Below are 22,788 nucleotides of genomic sequence, written 5' to 3'. Positions count from 1 at the left end.
TCTATAACAAGCATTGGCTCTTTTAACCTCTCTCAGGAGCATTTCAACTCTGTTTCACCCCAATTTACCTGTTTCCTCTCTCCAAATTGCCCTGTTCATTGAAACTCACTGCCTTGTGTTAATTTTTCCAGAAAGTCAAGTTCAAATACAACTCTAAATAAACAGTTAACAATGGAGACCCCTGTGGCATTGAATATTGCACCTTTGAATGCCCCACATAAGGACCTAGAATGGTTGGCCCTTGCTGACAGAGATTATCAAATGAGAGAAACTGTAGAGCTGTGTAACAAATACCACATAGAAACCGTTTGTGAGTTAAAGAAAAAACACAGAGATGGTACTGACCTCTTGGGAATCTGGAAATCCCACTTGCCAATCTATTATCTCCCTCAGGTCAATGAGTTCCCTGATTTGATTCACCAATGCTGCACAAATTATGACCCCAATCAAAGGGCTGTTCTGAATCCTTCAGGCTCTGTATTATTCCATATCACTCCTGAAGCCATCAACCAAATTCTACAGTTTCAATCTGCAAAGCCACTGGCTCCTCTTACTATGCAGCTTTTACTAGAGCAAGGTTCCAAGCTCTCTAACTCACAAATTACAAGAATTGGCCAACTGTTTATGCTTCCATATTTCCAGCCCCGACAGCCTCCCCGTTATCTACATGTCTGGTTCAATGACATAGGGAGACTGCTAGTAGAGATGATATCCTCCATCTTAAGGTTCAAAACCAGTGAGTTTGTGGATGAGACAACATTGGTAGTGCTATCCATTTTCACCCCAGGTTAGCCCCCTGCTGTCCAGTATGACTATGCTACATTTATAGCCAACAAGATTCATGAACAGTTCATGAACCTGGAGAGAGAGAGGGTATTCAAATACGCCTCCTATATATATCATCTGCTATTGTACAATCAGCCTGATATCATTCCTGTTTTCCTCAAGAAGCTAGATGCAAAGGGAAACAGAAGATCTGTAATGTTCTGGACATCAGTCTGTCATCATATTCATTACTCACCATAAAACTACTGTGAGTTTATTGACCTCTTCATTCACCCAGCCTTGTCCCTGCTGCAGATTTCCCCTCCTCCTAGACTCACTGATGATATGCAGAAAATCCTCCAGCTTTCTAAGAACTATAGCATTGGAGATTGGTACTTTTACCAAGACCACACAGTGATCAGAATATATGGCTGTGAGCTAGCCCCATACAGACTACCAAAGTATGTTCCCATGAGACTTTTTGCATTAGAATACTTCCAGCAGTTCGGCAATGCAGATATGATCCACTTTCATAGCAGAAACAAGAAAGCACAGCTGAAAATTAAGCATCAGTTGGGTCCATTTATCTTTAACAAGAGGGAAGAAGCTTGGGAAGAGGCAGACAAAATTCTAAAAGGCCTCCTCCTCAAGACAAGCTTCTATTGGGCACCCTATGACCCTAACCATTTCATAAGCCTCAGAAGAATCAAGTATAGGCTTGCTGTCACACGGAATCTGTCAAGGGTGCGGACACGACTGACCTTCCTAGAAGTCTAAGACATTCTAATGACAAACAAGACAAAATGGAGTGATCTTTCTCTAAATACACCTTTTACAACATGAAAACTACAAGTGTTTAGGCTTACCTTATTCCAAAACGCTGTTGTTGAAGTCCGTTCTTGACGATCCGGATGAGCTCCTCCTTCAAGTCAATTCCTGCAACCACAAACAATCAAACAATTACCAAGCACTTGCATTTCATATAATAAAACATATATTCAACATGCAGACCAAGGAACACATGAAATAACTCATTAACACAAGCTATTGAGAAAAATAAACCAGTTTGTATTAATAACGAAACAAAGAAACTCTTACAACCTGGCCTTGGTGTTGTGCAAGTTCCTCCCAGGGTCCATCAAGGGTTTTCCTCTACTTTGACAAAGCTCACCCTCTCCCAAGTAGAATCAAGTGAAGACAATCTCTCCTCACAAAGGCTCTAATGGAAGACCTAAATCCTGCAGCATTTACCCAAAGAAAATGTATAGCTCCAACCTCCTCTCCTTCTGGCTCAATGCCTTCATTTATAGTGCTGTAAAGAGGTTATTCAGGTCCACTATCAATGGGATCATCCCCCTCTATGGGTGGGATAGCTCCCTTATTGATGGGATAAGTTCCCCCTTAATAGAGATACATGAACCAACTGGAGGCGCATCCATTTCATCAAACCGACCTCTAGAATGTTCTAGAAGTAACCACAAGTAACTTTTTCAAGATAAAACTCGCGCATTTTGCCTTTTACAGAGGGACGCACCTGTCCTTTAACATACAGAGCGTCCATGGACGCAGATTTTGTGAACATGGTCAGCGTCCCCGCAGGTAAGGCTAGAGAGAACCTGCGACCCCAGAGATAAACATGATTTTTACAAGACTTTCTCTCTTCTTTGAGTTTGAGATGGATAACAGAGGCATGAGACTTGCCTAAGAGGGTAGCATGACTGTTGATTGGAGCCATACTAACTGTAAGTAGTCAAGGTGACATTTTTTAGTGTAACAGATTGCCCCCTAAAGTGCGAAGCCTGGAATAGAATAGGGTTTTGTAATTCTAGGAAGGGTGAAGCGCTTTATCATTTCAAGGATTGCCTTGTGGATGGCCTGGTTGGAACCTGCAATTTTCAACACAAAATACATGGATAAGATTATATCATCACTGAGGTAGGCATTCCCATACTCAGATTCAAAACTTTAACTAATGGACTAACTATTCTGATACAGGAATGATCTTGCAGTACATCATTTTTATAGACTTTTGTAGACACAGTATGGACGCAGCCATCTGTTTATGATTAGTCTACATAGATAATGAATACAAAACTCCTCGCAGCCTGGATGGTAGAAACTAGATCCAGGGTCTTCACTTCTACTTCCCGAATTGGTACGATTCTAGCCATGTGATTAAATGATTCGATGTCGAACATGGTAGAAACCACTTGATTACCAGTCAATGATGTAAACTGTTAACAAGCGTGAGAGAAACCACCAGTAATGTCAATGGTTCTCAAAGTACCAAGCACAACCCGTGAAATGTGAATAGATGTTTTGATGTCGAACACTTCACGGAATCCTCTGATCGAAAGTCAATGATGTAAACTGACGTCAAAGGCGAGAAACCTGCCATTGATGCATGCAGACTTCAAGGTACTGTCGATTCCTAAGTCATCTTTCTAGATAATGTGTCGATGTCGATAGAAAGCGACCCGTTGCAGGCAAGCCTGCAACACGAAATCATTGTTCAAGTTGAAGAAATGTTGCTGTAAGGACTGACTCAGGGATGGTCAATGGATGACAAGTATTTTGCAGATGAAAGTTTTGCTTGCAGACCTCTTGAACACATAACGACACAACAGATGGTTTGGTGACGAATAACTCAAAGTTGATCCCTGAACCCGGTTAAAGATTTTCAAAGTGATTTAGTCAACTGTGAGGTAAAAGATTTCCCAACCCAGGTGAATGAAAAGTGTCGTGTTCAAGAGCGGTAATAAAGTTTCTTCTGAGGCAAAAGGTGACAAATAGGTTCATTCTTCTCTTTTTTCCCCCACCATTTCTGGCAAGTACCTCTTTATTTTTAACAAGCTTGAGGAGGATAACATATGCTTGATTATAAGCTCATCCTTCGGACGAGTCCAACCTAGTTTAAATGCGAACCCTAGGAAGGAGTGGTTCGTTCCTGTTTGTAATTGAACAGGTCCTTTACTGTAAAAGTTTAACGAGCCCAGTATAGGAGAAACTCGGCGTTTTTCATTTTTAGAGAGTCTGAAAAACTTAAGGAAACTCCACGTTGAACTTTTTCGTATATTTGTGTCCCTCAAGCCCGAAAAAGTATAAAATAATACCTGGGGGAACCGCTTGATCTTGCGACCAAGGAGTACTTTCATAATAGTATCGTTGACCTGAAAAGTAAAAAGCGATCAAAGACACGTCGTTTTATTTCCTTATCGAGTTTGAAACGACAAAAACCCGGCAATCTTTTCCTGATTTTGCGGTCAGAAAAGAGCTAAAAGGGGACCGTCTTTTAATTCCGTTTTAACGAGTGAAAAAGAAACACTCGGCGATCTTTTCATGTTTTAGGAGTCAGAAAAGGGCTTAAAAGATGACTCTGAAATTTTGTTTGTGAAAAATTACAATTTCCCTCGAAATCCCTTCGTCCTGCACAAAAGCGACACATTACTCATACCTGTTTAAAATAGGCAAAAATACATTTGAAAACATCTTTTCATGGTAAAAAATGAACTAATTCATCCAAAAAACCTATAAAAAGACCTTTTACCATGTCATTTTTACCGTTTCACTGTTGAGGTTGAAAAAGGAGCTTTTGACAAGAAACTTCCCGTGGTTGCTGCGGAAAATCTGACCGTCGGAATCGAACGCCGCTTCACCGAGGTATTTTACACATCCCACTCTTCATTTTTATCCGTTTAGATTTTTGTTTTTGGTCTCTGTTTCATTTTTTGGGGGGGTTTTGGGTTCAAAATGCGCCCCTCGGCGGACGCAGGTGCCCTTCGGGTGACCTGCGTCCCCCGACTTTTTCTCACACGGGAAAAAGGTCGGGGGACGCAGTCCGCCTTCAGGCGAGCTGCGTCCGGACGCCCTGTGCTACAAAGCCGGGGTGCGTCTTCCGCAAAGGGCGCATTTCAAAACCCCAACTCTCTCAAAAAACCACCAAATTTCTCAAATTAATTTCTAATTGACTCTTTTGATGTGCAGGACCTTAAACATGTTAGACTGGAGAGAGAGAGAGCACGTAGAGGACGATGAAGCTGCGATTAACCACCAACCCTCTCTGGATGCCTTAAGAACATGTGGATTGTACAAATATTGGACCATACCGGGCATGAGGGGCCAGGTAAGATTTTTGGAATGGCTAGTTGAGCGATGGAACGTTCAAGATCAATGCTTTTACATTGGAGGGCACCAGCTCGAGATAGAGCCCTCGGATGTATACTTTCTCACTGGCTTGCCAAACAGAGGTGAGCAACTCAACCTTGCGGGGACCAGGCCGGGTGGCCAATCCCTTGATGATCTCCGCGAGGAGTGGTGCAGACCAGGGACTCGCCATAAAAAGGGCGTGGAGATAAAGCACATCGCTCTGGCGGAACTTAGAGTTATTGCATTTACGGTCACTAGGATTTGTGGCGCGGCCGCCTTGCACATTGCTTCCGGATCCCAAATGCGGATGGCAGTTGACTGTTACCAAGGCACCATCTTCAACTGGTGCGAAGCTGTGTCGGCTCATATGAAGAGCCAACTAACCAAGGCAAAGAACGGACGACTAAAGACTTTTGGATATGGGCCTCTAGTCGTGAGCTTTGCCTTGGAGAGAGTTCCTATGCTGATCCCTCAGCAACTCACTGTTGATGACTTGGGTCCTCGGGAGCCAAAGCTTGTTCGATGGGTTGCGGTGATGGCCCGGCATCCTGACGAGGGTGCTGCAGTGGTTCGATTCTCAGACAGTTACTTCGACTGGCTAGAGGGCCAGCTTTTTGTGATACAAGACTTTCCATATGCCGGAATGGATTTCAGAGGTGATCCGGACATGGTTCTTCCACAGGGAGAACAATGGGATGACAGAGGTACTTTCATTTTCACAAGTTTTCTAATTATGTATTTTTTATTTTTCATATATATCGTCTCAACGTAACAGTAAAATTTTAAAAATGCAGATGTTGGACCACAGCGTCCAGCCAATCTCCGGCCTTACGACAGACGACATCCAGCTGCACCGGCACCGGCCTTACAGGATGCGACAGCAGAAGTACTAGCCGATTTGGAGCATGATCTAGAGCGTCTCACGGCAGATATACCTGAGACTACTATGGATGACATTCCAATGAGGCTTCAGCGCTTCGTGGTTGCAGTCCCTGGACCGTTTAGGAGATTTCTGCGCAAGATAGCCCGCGCAGTGGTGTCGTACAGAGAGCACCACCAGTGATTGACTAGTCACTTTTGTAGTCACATGTGACATTTTTGACTTTTTGCACTATCATTTTGCCGATCATAAGGTGTGTTAAACCTATGATCGAAGACGATGTATATATTTTTGGACACACTTCTATCTATATCTATATATCACTATTATCGGCTTATCTTGTTTAACATGTATGATGAAATGTCTTTTAAATTTACTTGCATGATTATTATAAATGTCTGTCCAACACTCGAGAAGCAATTGCATCTGCTAATGTATTCAAAGACCTTGGAATATGTTGATATTCAATGTAATCAAATTCACGTTCCAAGAGACGCACTCTCAAAAACAACCTTAATAACACAGGATTTCTAATGGCATAAACTCTATTAAGCTGTAATACAACAAGTTCAGAATCTAACCTCACTATCAAACGTCGAATTCCAAATGAAATAGATTCGGATAATAATTCAACCACTGCACTGTATTCTGCAATGTTATTCGTTGTTTGACCGAGGCTTACCCCATGCATAGAAACTAACTCGTCAGAGGGCGAATAGATAACCCAAGCTGCGGAAGAGATATTCCGTGTACTACGACAAGCACCATCAGCAAATCCAATGTATGTTTGGAGAGGCGTCGACATCTACAATATCAAGAGTAAAACCAAGATGAGCCAAAATAATGACGAAAAACCACACTTGCTAAGCTAAGCACACTGACTAAACTAACACACTTGCTAGCTAGAAAGGAAATCTAACCTATCTAAAAATTTCTCCATCCACCATTTTAAGCATAATACCTCTTTAGGTAAAGTCCATTTCTGGGTTTGCCCAAAGAGTCCCCATCAAAATCAACTAACTCATAAGCCCCTTTTGCTAGCTTTCGCTTTACAATGTAGGGCCCATGCCACATGGGAACGAATTTTCCAGCACCTAGCTTATCGTTTGCTTGATCATATAATAGTACTAGGTCTCCTTCCGAAAAACTTCGAGGGGTTACATTTTTATCGTACTGAGCTTTCATTCGTTTCGCGTGAGTCTCGATAGCTAAAGTAGCGTCACGTCGAGTCTCATCTAATTTAGCTAAGTATAACAACCGTTTCTCCTCTTCGGAAGTAGCTGGAAGTAATTCGACAGCCATTTGAAGTGATGGGATTTCGCACTCAATAGGTAACACAGCTTCTAAGCCATAAACTAGCTGAAAAGGGGTGAAACCTGTTGAATTTTTCACTGAAGTTCGATATGCCCATAGCGCCGAAAATAACATGTTATGCCAATTCGTTCGATGGATACCAATGATCCGTCGAATCATGACGACTAGAACTTTGTTGATTGACTCAACCAAACCGTTGGCTTGCGGATAATAAGGTGTAGAGCTATCGTGGCGCAAACCAAGCTGGCTTGTAAGTTCAGTCATCATGACATTTCGAAAATGGCTTCCATGGTCCGTAATGATTGCTTGTGGGACACCAAACCTAGTTATGATATGATTGAATACGAAAAGTGCAGCTGTCTTGCCGCTTGCGTCGAATGTAGGCATCGCCTCGGCCCACTTAGTAAAATAATCAACCGCAAGGATGATATACGCATGCCCCCCGGCCGAGTGAGGGTTACAAGTAATAAAGTCAATGCCCCATTTGGCGAATGGACCAGCGGCAATTATAGGGTGGAGAGGAGCAGGTGGAGCGCGCATCTTGCGATCAAACACTTGACAGTTGTGGCATTTTCTGACGGCAAGGATACAATCTTTAAACATAGACGGCCAGAAATAGCCAGCGCGCAACACCTTCTGAGCTGTGGCATACCCAGACATATGACCGCCACATGCTCCAGAGTGACAATCATTCAAAACTCTCTCAGCCTCATCGTGAGTTAAACAACGTCGAAAAACTAAGTCTGCCCCCAGGCGATAAAGTGTATCTCCAATAATTCTGTATTGCTGGGATTGAAACCGAATTTTTCGACGGTTTTCCTTGGAAGCTTCAGGCCGAAAGGTTTGGGTTTGGAGATAGATGATTATATCCCCATACCACGGATCTACAGTGCTAATAAGAAACAAAGATTCGTCCGCAATGGACTCCTCTGCCACAGTCTCTGTGTCAGCACTCGGGAAATCACACATCAATTCCGCGAAGACTAAAGATTTCTTAGACTTGGACTTCTCAAACTCCAAGTCGAACTCTTGCAGGATGACGATCCATTTAGAGTACTTGCCCCCTAGCAGTTGTTTTGTCAAGATATAAATCATAGGGTTGCAATCCGAAATAACAGTAGTTTTGCGGAGAAGAATGTAGTGACGAAAACGCTGGACAGCTTGAACGGCTGCCAGGGCCAATTTCTCCACATGCGAATATTTTAACTCAGTTGGATTTAAGGTTCTGCTAAGGTAATATATCACATGCTCTGCCTTGAATTCATCTTCTTGAACTAACACCATTCCAATGGTGGAATGCGAAGCTGCGAGGTATAAGAAGTAGTCCTGGTTGTAGTTGGGAGGATGCAATAACGGTGCATGGGTCAACGCGTGTTTCAGTGCATCAAAAGATTGTTGAGCAATCTCGTCCCAAAAGAATTGTACGTTCTGTTTCAACAACCGTGTAAAACCTTTAGTGACCTCGGCGTAGTTAGGGATGAATCGGCGTAAAAAGTTCGCTTTCCCTTGCAAACTTTGGAGTTGGCGCAAACTCGAAGGAGGAGGCAATTGGATGATAGCCTCGACTTTCGAGGGATCGACGCGAATGCCGGTTTTGGAAACAACAAATCCCAGCAATCGACCTGTTTCTATACAGAAAACACACTTGTGGGGATTCAACCGAATTCGATAATGCCTACACCTCATAAAGATTGCTCGTAGGTGGACAAGGTGATCAGCTCGTTGTAAAGAATGAGCAGGCAAATCATCGAGATAGGGTTGCACAATGTGCTTGATGTCATGAAATGCATAAGACATGGCCCGTTGAAAAGTAGCACCGGCATTCTTAAGGCCAAAAGGTAATTTGCAATAAGCAAATGTCCCCCATGGACAAATGAATGCCGTTTTTGGTTGATCGGCAGGTAGAATATTGATTTGATTATAACCTGAGAAACCATCCATGAAGGAAAACATCTCACTTCCGGCACAATCATCAATAATTTGATCGATATAAGGCGTAGGATAGTTGTCTTTTGGACAAGCTCGATTGATATCCCTATAATCGATACAGATTCTTATTGTTCCTTGTTTTTTATTGACGGGAACAATATTCGATACCCAATCCGTTAACGGGATCGGATAAATGAAACCTGCTTTCAACAGCTTTTCGACTTCGGCTTTGATTGCAGCTGCTTTTCGAGGGTGAATCTGACGCAACCGTTGCCGAATGGGTTTAGCATCCGGGTAGGTTTTGATTTCATGAACAACAATGGCAGGATCGATTCCTGGCATTTCTTCGTAGGACCAGGCAAACACGTCGCGGAATTCTTGGAATAGGGCCTTGTAAGTTTCAATTTCTTCGTCAGTACATGCGGCACCTATATGAATGTTCTCCTTGATTCCGGGCTTCACTGAAATATCAATGGGAATAGTACGAGAAATATTCCCTAAATTCAGCTCTGAATCAGAATGTTTCGTTGGATCCTGAGCGTCTTTGACATATTCAGCGGTAAAGATAGATGAAAAATCATTTTCAAATGCATCATCCTTAGGTAAAAACGAAGATCTGTGATGGAGATCTTCCCATGGTAGATCATCTACACTTAGGATTTCGCGAAGTTGTTCGTCAGATGACACTTCTTCGGGAAACGTTATCCGTTCTAAGGGTGAGGTGAAAAGTGACTCTTCACTGACCACATTCATTTGGTCGGTTGAATGAAAGTCGGTAAAAGACATAAGAGCTTCATAAGCAATCTCATACGGACTCAACGGCATAACATCACCGAGTGAGTCTAGCTCAGAGTCAGAGGGAACATACCAAGGATCATCATAAATAATGTTTTCTGACGTGATCATATGAATTGTTGCGAACGAAGGGTCTGCATTGAGTGGAGGGAGAGGAAAAGTTCCCAGTAAACCGGAATCCTTAACTAAACCTACACCAATGTCCCTATAAGGGATTGTCGTTTTACCAACATGCTGGATAGTTTCTAAAGAGGTTGGGTCGGATGAAAAGTATGTCAGCTGATCAATAGTCACGATCTTACCGTTATGTGGAAACTTAATGACTCTGAAGACCGATGAAACGACCGCTGTCATAGCATATGACCAACTTCGACCCAAAAGAAGGTTGTAGTCTAGAGGGGCATCAACCACTTCCACATCCAGACTAACGGTTTTACCTTCGACCCCTATAGGCAATTCTTGTAGAATACCAAACGGACGGAACCCACGGCCATCAAAGGCCTTAAGGATGGTGGGGGATTGGTTCAACGAAGGAGAACCAAGCGATCTCCAACATTGAATCGACATAATACACGTAGAAGCTCCCTCATCAATCACAGTCCGATGAATAGGCCTGTTTTTGACTATCACTGGAATTTGGAAAGCCATTTGATGGGGGAGACGCGGTGTACTACTTTCTAGATCAAAGATCATTAGGTTCGGGTCCTGAACATCGACAGCTCCAATAGCCGACAAAAGCAATTTTCGTTGCGCTGGACATGATTGCAGCACTTCGAGTGCCGACATTGCTGAAGGTGAAACAGCTAAGTCTTCAACAATGTTGTAATTCTGGGCTGCTCTCGCATGTGGATTGAAAGCAGACCTTCGAAGTACACCCTTGGCGGGCGGCTTAATCACTAAGTCTGGGTTAGGTTTTTCGATCTGTAGTGGATCGGAACCAGGAGCTGAGGTTGATGGGTTAGAGTTAGAAGATTCTGCTTCTTTACCATCAACAGGAGCCTTACTACCATAATCTTGCGATCGAGTCGCAATCCTGACATGAGACATCATCAAAATGGGTTCTTCACTGGCATTCGAAGAAGAACCTATCATCTTATTTTCCTGCTCGGGGAATGGATTCTTTAACACAGCAGGAGTCGGAGAACCTTTAACTATTTTCACTACCTCGGCCCGATGAGGGCAGTCTCTCGTAAAATGATCTTCTTCACAAATAAGACAAGGATAACGAGGTTTGCGCTTTTCGTCATTGGTTTCCGACTTTTCCGTTTTCTCCTTTGGAGCCTTGTCTGCTTTAGCCTTCTTCTTTCCTTTCTTCTTTCCACCGTTTTTGGATTTGGCCGTAGATGACTCTACAGCGTGAATGTCGGCGGTAAGTTCAGGAGGAGAAGACTCTCCTGTCGGAGAATCAGGCAAAGTGATAATTGGAGTATTGGAGGTCTTGGAAGACTTCTTCTTACTCTTCGTAGTCACGATACCGATCATACCATCAGCGGCATGAGATCCCGAAGGAGCAGCAGCGATTTGGTTTGACTTTGGAAGATCCGGAATTTTCTCGTGTAACGTACCCGACTGAGTGTAAACTAAGTCAAGGTATTGTGCCTGAGCAATGACTTGCTCCTCAGTAACTACGCCGGCCTTAGCTACATCTTCAGTAATTCTTGGTAATAATGATTTTACAAACCATTCAGCTAAGATTTGGTCCGGGATAAAAACTTTCACTAATCTCCTTCGACGTCTCCACTCATGGATGTGATCAGAAATGTACGTGGATGTCGATTGTTTTAGCGAAGTTAATAATTCTGTACCATTATCGTATCTGACTGGTAACTGAAAATGAGTTAAGAATGAAGTAGCTAACTGGCTAAAGTTGTAAAAAGAAGCCCGTGGTAACTCAATGTACCACTTGGCTGCGAGACCAATGAGTGTACGCTGGAAAAGACGTAAGCGGATAGAATCATCTGAGATGGAATTTGATGCACACCAGAGGTGGTAAGTCATCACGTGATTAGACGGATCCTCTCCAGACTTACCTTCGAACTTGGGTATATCGCTGGGCAACTTATTTGGCATTGGCGGCCAGAACGGAAGATATTGAATTGGATCGTTCGTTAGGCGCGTCAAGTCGGGTAAATCTAAAGTCGCAATAAATGGTAACTGCCGGTTAGGATCTCTGAAACTCTGAGTCACAATACCAGCCCCAGGAGGAGGATATCCAGGATAACTAGGAACAGGATTCGCATTGGGGATATTATATCCTCCTGGAAAACCAGGATTAACCGGACCGTACTGGGGTTGTTGAGGTGGTTGATAATTGTACCCAGGATACGGTTGATACTGGTAAACCGGTTGTTGGGCAGCTTGCCCAGGTTGATACTGTCCCTGGTACGGAGGTTGAACAAATTGAGGTTGAGTAGTAACAACCGTACTTGTACCAGGTTGACCTGCAGGCATCTGGACTGTGGTTTGAACCGTGGGTCCAGACAACGGTACAGATGTCTGAGGAACGGTTACAGGGACAGTAGAAACCGGAGCTGCCGATACTCCAGATGTAAGCATGGTAGATGAAGCGGTAGTTGCTGCAGCCGTGTGAGGTGGAGTACTCGGTGCAATTGGCGGCTGAGTAACTACAGAAGTTACAGGGGTCTGAACACTTGACTGGACAGGTTGCGGTTGCTGGGGTGGACCAGGAACTGCAGGTTGTCCTGCTTGAGGTACCGACTGTATACTTGGTTGCGACATCTGTTGACCCTGTGACGGATCCCATGTTAACATTCCAGGGTATTGACTCGTAACAGGTTGAGGATACTGAGATCCATAGCCGTATTGAGGATAGGGTTGATAACTGTAAGGTGTAGTCCCATATGATTGCCCTTGAGGTGGTTGATAACCTTGACCAGGGTATTGACCCGTAGGTTGATAACCTTGAGGTAAATACGAATACTGGGGTTGACCTTGACCTTGAGGTTGGTATCCTTGAGGTTGATACCCTTGGGGTTGATACCCTTGGGGTTGCCATCCTTGAGGTTGCCATCCTTGAGGTTGATACTGATACTGAGGTTGACTTTGGGGTACGTATTGAGGCTGGGGTTGATACCCTTGAGGTTGCCCCCCAGTCACAAATGAAGTACCTTGAGGTTGCCCCCCAGGCATTAACGAAGGTTGCCCCCCAGGCGGTAATTGGCCACCTTGAGGTTGGTTAATGGGAGTTGAACCTGACATCATATAAACTTCACCTATACTCAATGGTACATTACCACTGTTTCCAACTAATAACCCATGATCAACAGGTTGAGGAGATGCTCCCGCAAAGGTACCAGAAAGTGACTGATACCCAGTAGGAACAGAAGGACCGCCATGTAAAAATGATTCAGGACTTTGTGAAAACACAGACGACTGACCAGACATATTTACAGGAGAATGAATTCCTCTAGGTGGAACCGGAGTACGAGGTGTAGAAAAACCTACTGAGTTGTCTAAAAAATTGGTTAATGCAAGGTACCAAGATTCACTTCTAGGAGGACTGTAAAAGATGGATTCACGCTCCCTTAGATCAAGGGTAATTAGATCTTCAGAATCAGAAACGCCTATTTCTTCCTCTGGAACAAGTTCTTCTATAGCAATTAATCCAACAGGAAGATTTTCGGTGATAATTCTTTCTATTCTTGGTGAATCAGGAACACTAGGAGTTGGAGTAACAGGTTCTGAAATTTCAGGTTCTTCGCCTGTTTCACTGGCAGATGAAAAACTACCAGCAAGCTCGGAAACTGTAACAGCTTCGGGATTGTAACCTGTTTCTAATCTTTGGTAATCTGGATGGACTACCAAAGAAGATTCTCCTTCTTCAGGTGAACCTACTCTACTGCCACTAGGAGGAGTTACAAGGACCTTTAAACCCTCTAAATAACTGGGGTCGTCTCGAGGAGGTGAACCCCTAAGTTCACGGGATCTTCTCAACAATTCGGCCACAGATACAACTTCAGGAGACTGGCCCGCAATACGACGGGACCTTCTCGGTAATTCCGCCACAATTAAAGATTTTAACTACAACACACGAAATCAAAGTAAAAAATTTCAAATCAAACCACCTAAAGTCTTCTAAAGAACCAATCAAATTTGAAGCACACGCCTAAATAATCTAGAGCGTCAAACCACACACAAACAGTAGTCTTCCGGACCAAAAGCGCTAGTTGGTGATTAGGCCCAACCTCGCAGGATTCAGTACAGAAATAGTGGGTGGAACAGTTACCCCGGCAACCTGCTTAATGAATAGACTGGACCAAGTTCCTCCACTTTAACCGTCTCGAAGTGAAGCGAACCCCCCAGAAAATCCAAGTGAGTATAACCGACGTCTGCTCCAGGTACAGTGGGACCTTCCCTCCACCGTCACCTTGGGTAGAATCCTAGATATTATGGCCACTAAGGTTACCAATCACAACAATTACACCTGGGGGAACAGTCTAAACTCCACAGCACGCAAGGGCAGAGTAGCAAGCTCCAATCCCCTTACCGGCTCCTTGACAACAATCCAAGGTTTACCGATAAGTGACCCCTGGCTCCTCGACAATGGTTAATCCGAGGTTTACCGTTTGTAATACGTACTGTCTGGCGTCGTTCCCAACGAGGGAGGAATGATCCCCTCACTGGTTCGGACACGAGCTCGTGTTTCTCCTTTAAGAGGAGCTTTCCCAGAATGTAACTGAAACAATTGGATTTGTTCTACTCAAGATAGACTATCTGTTTGGTTTTGTAGTCTTGGAGAGTTAAGTACTCACCTACTCCAAGACCCTAGCCTAAGCTATGTTGGTGCTTCAGAGCCCTAGAAAAATAAAGATTACTAGATTGATTTTAATTTAAGCGTTACTTTTAAGGTTGTTTCTTAAGTCAAAAGGTGATGGAAGTGAAACTAGTGGTGTGTTGACTCGACTCGAAACCACTACAAAATGCACCTAAAATGATTTATCCACTACTTTACTTTTTCGATGAATTGCTTAACTAAAAAGTTGAGAGAATGCAATCCTTATAAAAGCAACTTCTTAATTGAAGACAATCAAAGAAACAATTCGTTTTTCTTTTCCAAGCATAAAAACATAACTTCTCTTTACATGCACGAAAAAACTCTTTTCTTCTTTTGAAAACAAAAAGCTACTTGAAACAAGACTTTTAAGAAGATGTTTTTGTATTTTTCTTTTAATAAAGCAAATAAATCTAATATAACCAAAAATCAATCTTAACAACTCTTAAAATCTATGAAAATGCACTCATAAGCAAACTAAAAGCAAATTTACTCTAAGCAATCTTAACGAGGCCAAAACTAACAATGATTATTTCTAAGGTGTTTTACTTGATCACAATCAAATCAAGGACTAGCTTATTGCAGAACCAAAAACTAGTCAAAACAAAATTCTAATCTTTTTGTCCTTTTTGAAAATGGAAATCAATACTTTAAAAACAAGCAATTCGAAATTTGACCCAAAACAACTCAAATGACAAGTTGCTCAAACAAGGAGACTTTACGACAGGCTCAACTTCTAAGAAGGTTGACTAACCAGAGATATCTAAGGCTGGACAACTTTCTAAGCTCAAAGTTACTACAAAGCCTTTCCAAAAATCAAACCCTAGGTCTAAACTTCGTTGAAAACCACTAAAACACTCAAAGCTCACAAAACCAGTTCAGGTAAGAATTCTTGACAGGGTACTAAAGGATCTGGGCAGAAAACACTAAGAAAAAACAAAATCTAAAAGTAATTTAAGGCAAAAATGGAATTTTCTTAACTTTTACAGGAAGACGCAGGCCACCCGTTGTCACAGGTGCGGCCCCGCACTGTGCAGTCGACAACAGCGCGTCCAAGGACGCACTGTGCAGCACACAGAGACTGCGTCTTTCTGGAAAAAAGAAGAAAAACTAAAGCCAACTAAAGCTACAGCTAAGCCACCCAAATACTAATTCTCACAGTCAAAAACCAGAAAATAAAAATGATTTTCTCAAAGCAAAGTTCATATAAAGGAAAAGACTCTCTCATTAATGGATTCCCCAGTGGAGTCGCCAATTTGTCACACGGAATCTGTCAAGGGTGCGGACACGACTGACCTTCCTAGAAGTCTAAGACATTCTAATGACAAACAAGACAAAATGGAGTGATCTTTCTCTAAATACACCTTTTACAACATGAAAACTACAAGTGTTTAGGCTTACCTTATTCCAAAACACTGTTGTTGAAGTCCGTTCTTGACGATCCGGATGAGCTCCTCCTTCAAGTCAATTCCTGCAACCACAAACAATCAAACAATTACCAAGCACTTGCATTTCATATAATAAAACATATATTCAACATGCAGACCAAGGAACACATGAAATAACTCATTAACATAAGCTATTGAGAAAAATAAACCAGTTTGTATTAATAACGAAACAAAGAAACTCTTACAACCTGGCCTTGGTGTTGTGCAAGTTCCTCCCAGGGTCCATCAAGGGTTTTCCTCTACTTTGACAAAGCTCACCCTCTCCCAAGTAGAATCAAGTGAAGACAATCTCTCCTCACCAAGGCTCTAATGGAAGACCTAAATCCTGCAGCATTTACCCAAAGAAAATGTATAGCTCCAACCTCCTCTCCTTCTGGCTCAATGCCTTCATTTATAGTGCTGTAAAGAGGTTATTCAGGTCCACTATCAATGGGATCATCCCCCCCTATGGGTGGGATAGCTCCCTTATTGATGGGATAAGTTCCCCCTTAATAGAGATACATGAACCAACTGGAGGCGCATCCATTTCATCAAACCGACCTCTAGAATGTTCTAGAAGTAACCACAAGTAACTTTTTCAAGATAAAACTCGCGCATTTTGCCTTTTACAGAGGGACGCACATGTCCTTTAACATACAGAGCGTCCATGGACGCAGATTTTGTGAACATGGTCAGCGTCCCCGCAGGTAAGGCTAGAGAGAACCTGCGACCCCAGAGATAAACATGATTTTTACAAGACTTTCTCTCTTCTTTGAGTTTGAGATGGATAACAGAGGCATGAGACTTGCCTAAGAGGGTAGCATGACTTGTTGATTGGAGCCATACTAACTGTAAGTAGTCAAGGTGACATTTTTTAGTGTAACACTTGCCACCTATGATCACTTTAGCATTCCAGAAATTGAAAAATATGCTAACCAACTAGAGTGGAGAGAAGGCACATTAGTGGAGGATTATTCTGAAGAGGAATTAGCAGAAAAAGCCATTAAAACTTTAGAAAAGGCAGTTGACTTGGAATATTTTGGATAGGTTTGGTCTTCAGCCCCTTAGCATCTTGGAGAAGCTGCCTCTTCATCCACCGTTCCCCAGCAGCCTGCCAAAACAACTGATCAAGCAGCAAACATGGCCAAAGGCAAAACAGTACAACGAGAGGAGTCACCTCCTAATGTGGAACATCAAGTAGAACAACAAGAAGGCATAGCTAAGGCACCTGCCTCCACAGAGCAGCAAACACAAGAGCAAATCCCTCCAAGGCAGGAGGTAACAGTTGAATCTTCAGTTTTACAAACACCTACTAATGAGGAAATAATGAGGAAAAGGGATAGGCAAGAGGACAGTCCTCCTACTACTTCAAAAGACCAGCAAGGTGAAAAAAGATAGAGGCTAAATCCCTTTTCAGAGGAGGAATTACTAGAGAGACCAATCGATACTATGCTCCCTCCTAGCATTGAAACTTCAGCCAGCTCCTTGCAGCAAGGACAAGACATGCCACATGGGGCAGAGGTGAGTTCTTCAAGGCAGCGATCCAAAGCGAACTCTAGCATCAAGCAGCAGTTCATAGATATCAAGAAAAGAAATGAGCCTCTCAAGTACCAGATCTACAATCAACTCTTGAAAATGGCACCTACTAATCAGCAGAGGCTAATGTATGCTTATGATATTCAAGAACAAAAAATGACCCTTAGTCATTTTAGGCCTACTATGCAGCAACCTCAAACAGCTGCTGATTATATTAGAACTAATTTGGAGATTTTCGCCAAAGACATCCACCCCATGGACCAAATCGAGCTACACCGGCAAACATGGGAGATGCTCTATTCCACATTAGCTGATAAAACCTTATTGGCACACCAATTGCAAAATTCTTTACACAAAACTACTGCTCAGCTGGAATTAGAAAAGGCATCATCTCAAGCCAAGGACAACAGAATCAAGTCCTTGGAAGAGATTATTATAGAGTTGGGACATGATCCAAAAGACCCTAGGGTTGTATAGGCACTATTAAAGAAAAGAGATGAAGACATAGCAACTATGAGAAAGCATATCAAGCTGCCAGCTACCCTTCACCCTTAGACTGGAGAGGTTGCAGAGAAAAAGAAAGATCAGGATGTGGTTGCTTTACTCCTGAGTTTATACAAGAGATTGATGGAAACAGAGAGTGCATTGGAGGTAGCATTGAAAACAAAACAAGGTGAAGTACCAATTCAACCAGCAACAACATCAGAACAGGTGCCTAGCCTCAGCGTGCAGAATATGATGAAGGAGCTTGAAGCATTAGAAGCACAGATGGTTGAACTGAAAGAGACCAAAGATAAATTGGCTGCTATTGAGGAAAAATATGATAAATCAAAGCAGAGCATAGCTGAAAGAACAAGAGAGGTAAGGGCTCTTGAAAAAAGAATAAAGGAACTGGAAAAAGAGCTTTCTCTTGATAAGGTTATAGTTGAAATTAAGAAAATCCTATGGGCCAACATTGGTCAATCTATTACAGACCAGTGGCAGTATATTGAAACTATCCATGAGCATATGGATCTCATAGGCAGGGCCCAATCAGAAAATCAGAGAGCTAGGGCATCTCTAGGCAACATGCCTGAAATAGCCAATAGGCTGATTAATGTCCTTAACAATTGCACTGGCCCCCAGCTGGCAGGAATGGGTATCACCAGCAGAACTGATACCATTTTACTAGTAAAGAGGGTGCTTACCTTGAGAAATCATGTGCAGACATTGGAAAAAAGGTGTCAAGAAATGCAGGCAGATGTGAATACATTTATTGAAAAAATCACAGCATTGCATAACAGAGGTCTTCCCAGCTTGGTAACTAGTGCAGGAAGGTTACTGTATCATGAGAACTATGCCAAAAGAGTCAATACCTATGCCACAAACCAGATCACTGCATCAGCAAGTGCCCCAGAGGAAACAGGGCCTCCATCTGGGCAGAGTCTCTATGACAAGCTAGAGAATTTATTCTTTATTATGAATGAGATTAAACATCTTTTTGAAGTGCCTCCAAACTATTACAAATACACTGAGGCAGATGAGACCTTAGGCAAAATCCTGAGACACCAATTGCCTACACAGGAATGGTGGATGGGCATGATACAAACTTTGCTGTGAAGAAACAGGTTTATTCACCAGGTTTTTGTGTATCGATCACAAGTCAGCATTTTCAGAATATTAATATATTTGCGCTGACTGGAAAAGGAGCAGAAAAGGCCAACTCAGCAATCAAATTGGGCGACCAAAGCAGGACCTATAAATGCATATGATGGGGCTAAGGCAGCCGCACCATGACAAGGCAAATTTCTCAAAATCAATGCAAAGCACTCGACCGACCCGGTTGCCTCCAAAAGTCAAAGGATTTCTGACAGAAGTGAACAGTCATTCATTGTTCATTTAAAGTAGCAATAACTATTGCATCTGCCATTTTTTGAGAGTTGGTAAAGAAAGTTATTGAGCAAATGACTCATCGTTAAGATATTTTTGTAAAACAGTTGTATATATATCCCCACGCATAAACGTGTTGAGGTTGTTGATTTCTCTTCAAAAGAGCTATACTGTAATTTCAGACTTTTAATACAAGAAGCTGATGGAATTTCTGAAGTTCTGCGTTGTTTGAAGTGTTGTGATGAGCTTGCTTGCTGCTGCAGGATTCCTACGTTATTTCATGTTACAATAAGTTTTCTGAACCATGATATTATGTTCTCCTATCTTCCATAATCGGCTCATGCTGTATGTTTCTTAGGTTTAGCATTAGAGAAAAAGAATAGTTCAGGATTTGTTCATTGAACACCCTAAACTCAATCTCTGCTGTTATTTATGTCTTCTTCAAAATTAGTTATGAATGTGAAATTCTTAATTGCTCACATTTACACTAAATCTTTCATAGTAAATACTGTTCAGGAATTCTGAGTTGCTCCTGAGTAATATTTCATTTCTCCATATCACTAGCATAGTGAAAGATTCTTAGTTGCCTCTCACTGGCTGGTAACAGTCCATATCCCCATATTTGAAGATTGTTTTATGAGTGCCCATCTGGCCCTGCAGTATCATCATTCTCACTAAATACCTCAAGCTACACTTAATCACAGACTCCAATTCCCAATGGAATAAAAACCCCTGAACATTGCATTTCAGCTATTAGAAGATATCATTCAACCAAAACTTTAAACAAATTCAGTGCATCACAACTAGCCTAAAACATTACTAAACAAAGCTAAATTCTAAAGAGAGAGCCCTCTCTGATTGCAGGTAGGCTAGAACCTGTGATCCAAAGATTGGTTTGTGGTTACCTTGGCCGTATTCCCTTAGGAGTCAAAGGGAACAACCTGAGTGTTAACATAACTGGCGACTCCACTGGGGAAAGAACGAATGTTCCAACCACTGTCTGCTTTAGATAGTGGTTCCAAAATTTAAGCAGTCCCTTGACCCTTCTAAAAATATTTCCAAAAATTCCAAAAACAAGTTCAGAAGCTGGCTCCTAAAAAGAGAAGTAGGCATACCAGGTCAAACCCTGACCCAAATCCTCCACCTATTTTCAATAATCCTAATTTGATTCCCAAGACTCTCAGGAACCAAAAGGAACCAAAAGAATCTGCTGAGTCCAGTGCTGAGGAAGTTCAGAAAAGTTATATCCCAACCCCTGCCAAACCATCAGTTCATCCTCACATAACCCAGTCTTCCCCCTCTTCCTCATCCACTTCCCAAAATATATTATTTACACCCCCACCCAATACACAAACTGGTATTGTTGTCCCTGTTGTTCCAGTTGTTCCCTTTCTACCTGTTGTCCCATTTATCCCTGAAAATATGGCTAATCGTTATGCTCCCCTTCAGCTACCTGGTAATCCTGGGGCCATGCCTCAGGACTACCAAAGTAAGATCACTTATTTTGATGGGACCAATACATACACTGCCTTATAGCATACCAAGAAAATGCAAGATTACTTTGAAAACTATGAAATAGACGATGATGATGTGAGAATGAAAATTTTTGTTCAAAGTTTAATAGGTGAAGTAAGGACTTGGTTCAGAGAACTTGCTGCAAATTCTATAGCTGATTCGGGCGCTCTTTATCAGTCCTTCCTGAACAGATGGGAAAAGAAAAAGGATCCTCTACACATTTTATCTGAATATGACACCATAAGGAGAGGCCCACAAGAAACTGTCCTAGATTATTGTACCAGATTCAACACTGTTTATAGTGCCATTCCTAAAAATCTTAGACCTCCACCTGATCTAGCCTTAATCAAATTTCCGGATGGCTTTGATGCTGATATGGCATATCAACTAAGGGAAAGAGCCCCTGCAACCCTGGTAGACATGCAAAACATAGCTGTAAGTGTGGAGGCAAATCTGATTGCTAAAAGAAATCGGGCAAGAGATGAAAGAAGAACCACTTTTAAGGAAGAACCCTCAGCATTTGAGCAAAAGCTAGATGCAATCATCAAAGGTATGGATAGACTTGGGGACAGGGTAGAAACCATAGAAAGAAAATCATCATGGGAAGGTCAACCAAGCAATGTTAGAAACCCAAATTTTAGAAAGAATCAAAATCCTAATGTTGGAAGGACTGATCCTGACCAGCACATTAGACCTCCTTTCCAAGAAAATTATGTTGAGGCCTCAACATCTAATGAACCAACTGAGGAACCTCACATCAACCTAATGGGTTTAGACAGTGAACATCAGGTCTTTTTAACACAAGAAGATCAAGACATTTATAATGACAATCAATTTCACACTAAGTCAGGAGAATCATTTGATTTCAGAGAAGGTTATGATGCAGCAGTTTATGAGGTACACAAACAGTATAAACTAAGGACTAGAACTATAGATGTACCTGAACCTCTTAAACCAAGGGACAGTAAGCAGCCAAAAAAGACCAATGACAAGACTGCTCTTCCACAATCAGCTGGCAATTCAAACCCACATACCACAGAAGTCACTGTGGAGGATATCTCTGAACAACAACCCTCTGAAAACCAGCCAGCCCCGCTCCATCCTGCAAAGGCAAGGGCAGATATCACCCTGGGAAACAACTATGGCACCAATTTCATTCAAAATCATACCAACCATGAACAAAAGACCACTGACAACCCAGCTGAAAAGGAAAAACCTGCTGCACTTAATACCAAGATTCAAATAGAAAAGCCCTTTAACTTGGAAACGAAAATAAGTAAGCTAAAGATATCAATCCCTCTTTCTGAATTGGCCAAACATCAAGTGTACAGACAGCAGATTAATAGGTCACTCCAAATATCAGACAATAAAGACGCGGTGAATGTCCTAGATGATCAACCAGAATTACTGTTTGGCCCTGAGGTTAATGGAAAAACAGAAAATGGAGGGGTTCCACCCTTCTATGTCAGTTTAAACATTCATGATAAGGTTCTACACAATGCAATGTTTGATTCCGGGGCCTCACACAACTTAATGCCCAAATCTGTAATGGAAAAAATCGACTTAGACATCACAAGACCTTATAAAGATCTATTCTCATTTGATTCAAGCCAAGTCAGGTGCTTAGGATTGATTAAAGATTTATGTGTCTCCCTGGTCCAATACCCAACCAAAACAATTTTGATGGATGTAGTAGTAGCTGACATACCTCCTAAGTATGGTATGCTATTGTCCAGATCCTGGGGGGCCAAACTCCAAGGATCTTTGCAATTAGACATGTCCTATGCTACCATTTCAGTCTTTGGGCAGCCAAAGAGATT

This window comes from Pinus tabuliformis, chromosome J (assembly GCF_031772625.1).
Source record: "Pinus tabuliformis cultivar Carrire ecotype Pingquan chromosome J, CPIR1, whole genome shotgun sequence".
NCBI lineage: Eukaryota > Viridiplantae > Streptophyta > Pinopsida > Pinales > Pinaceae > Pinus > Pinus tabuliformis.
The sequence above is the reverse complement of the archived record's forward strand: the minus strand, read 5'-3'. Positions refer to the sequence as shown.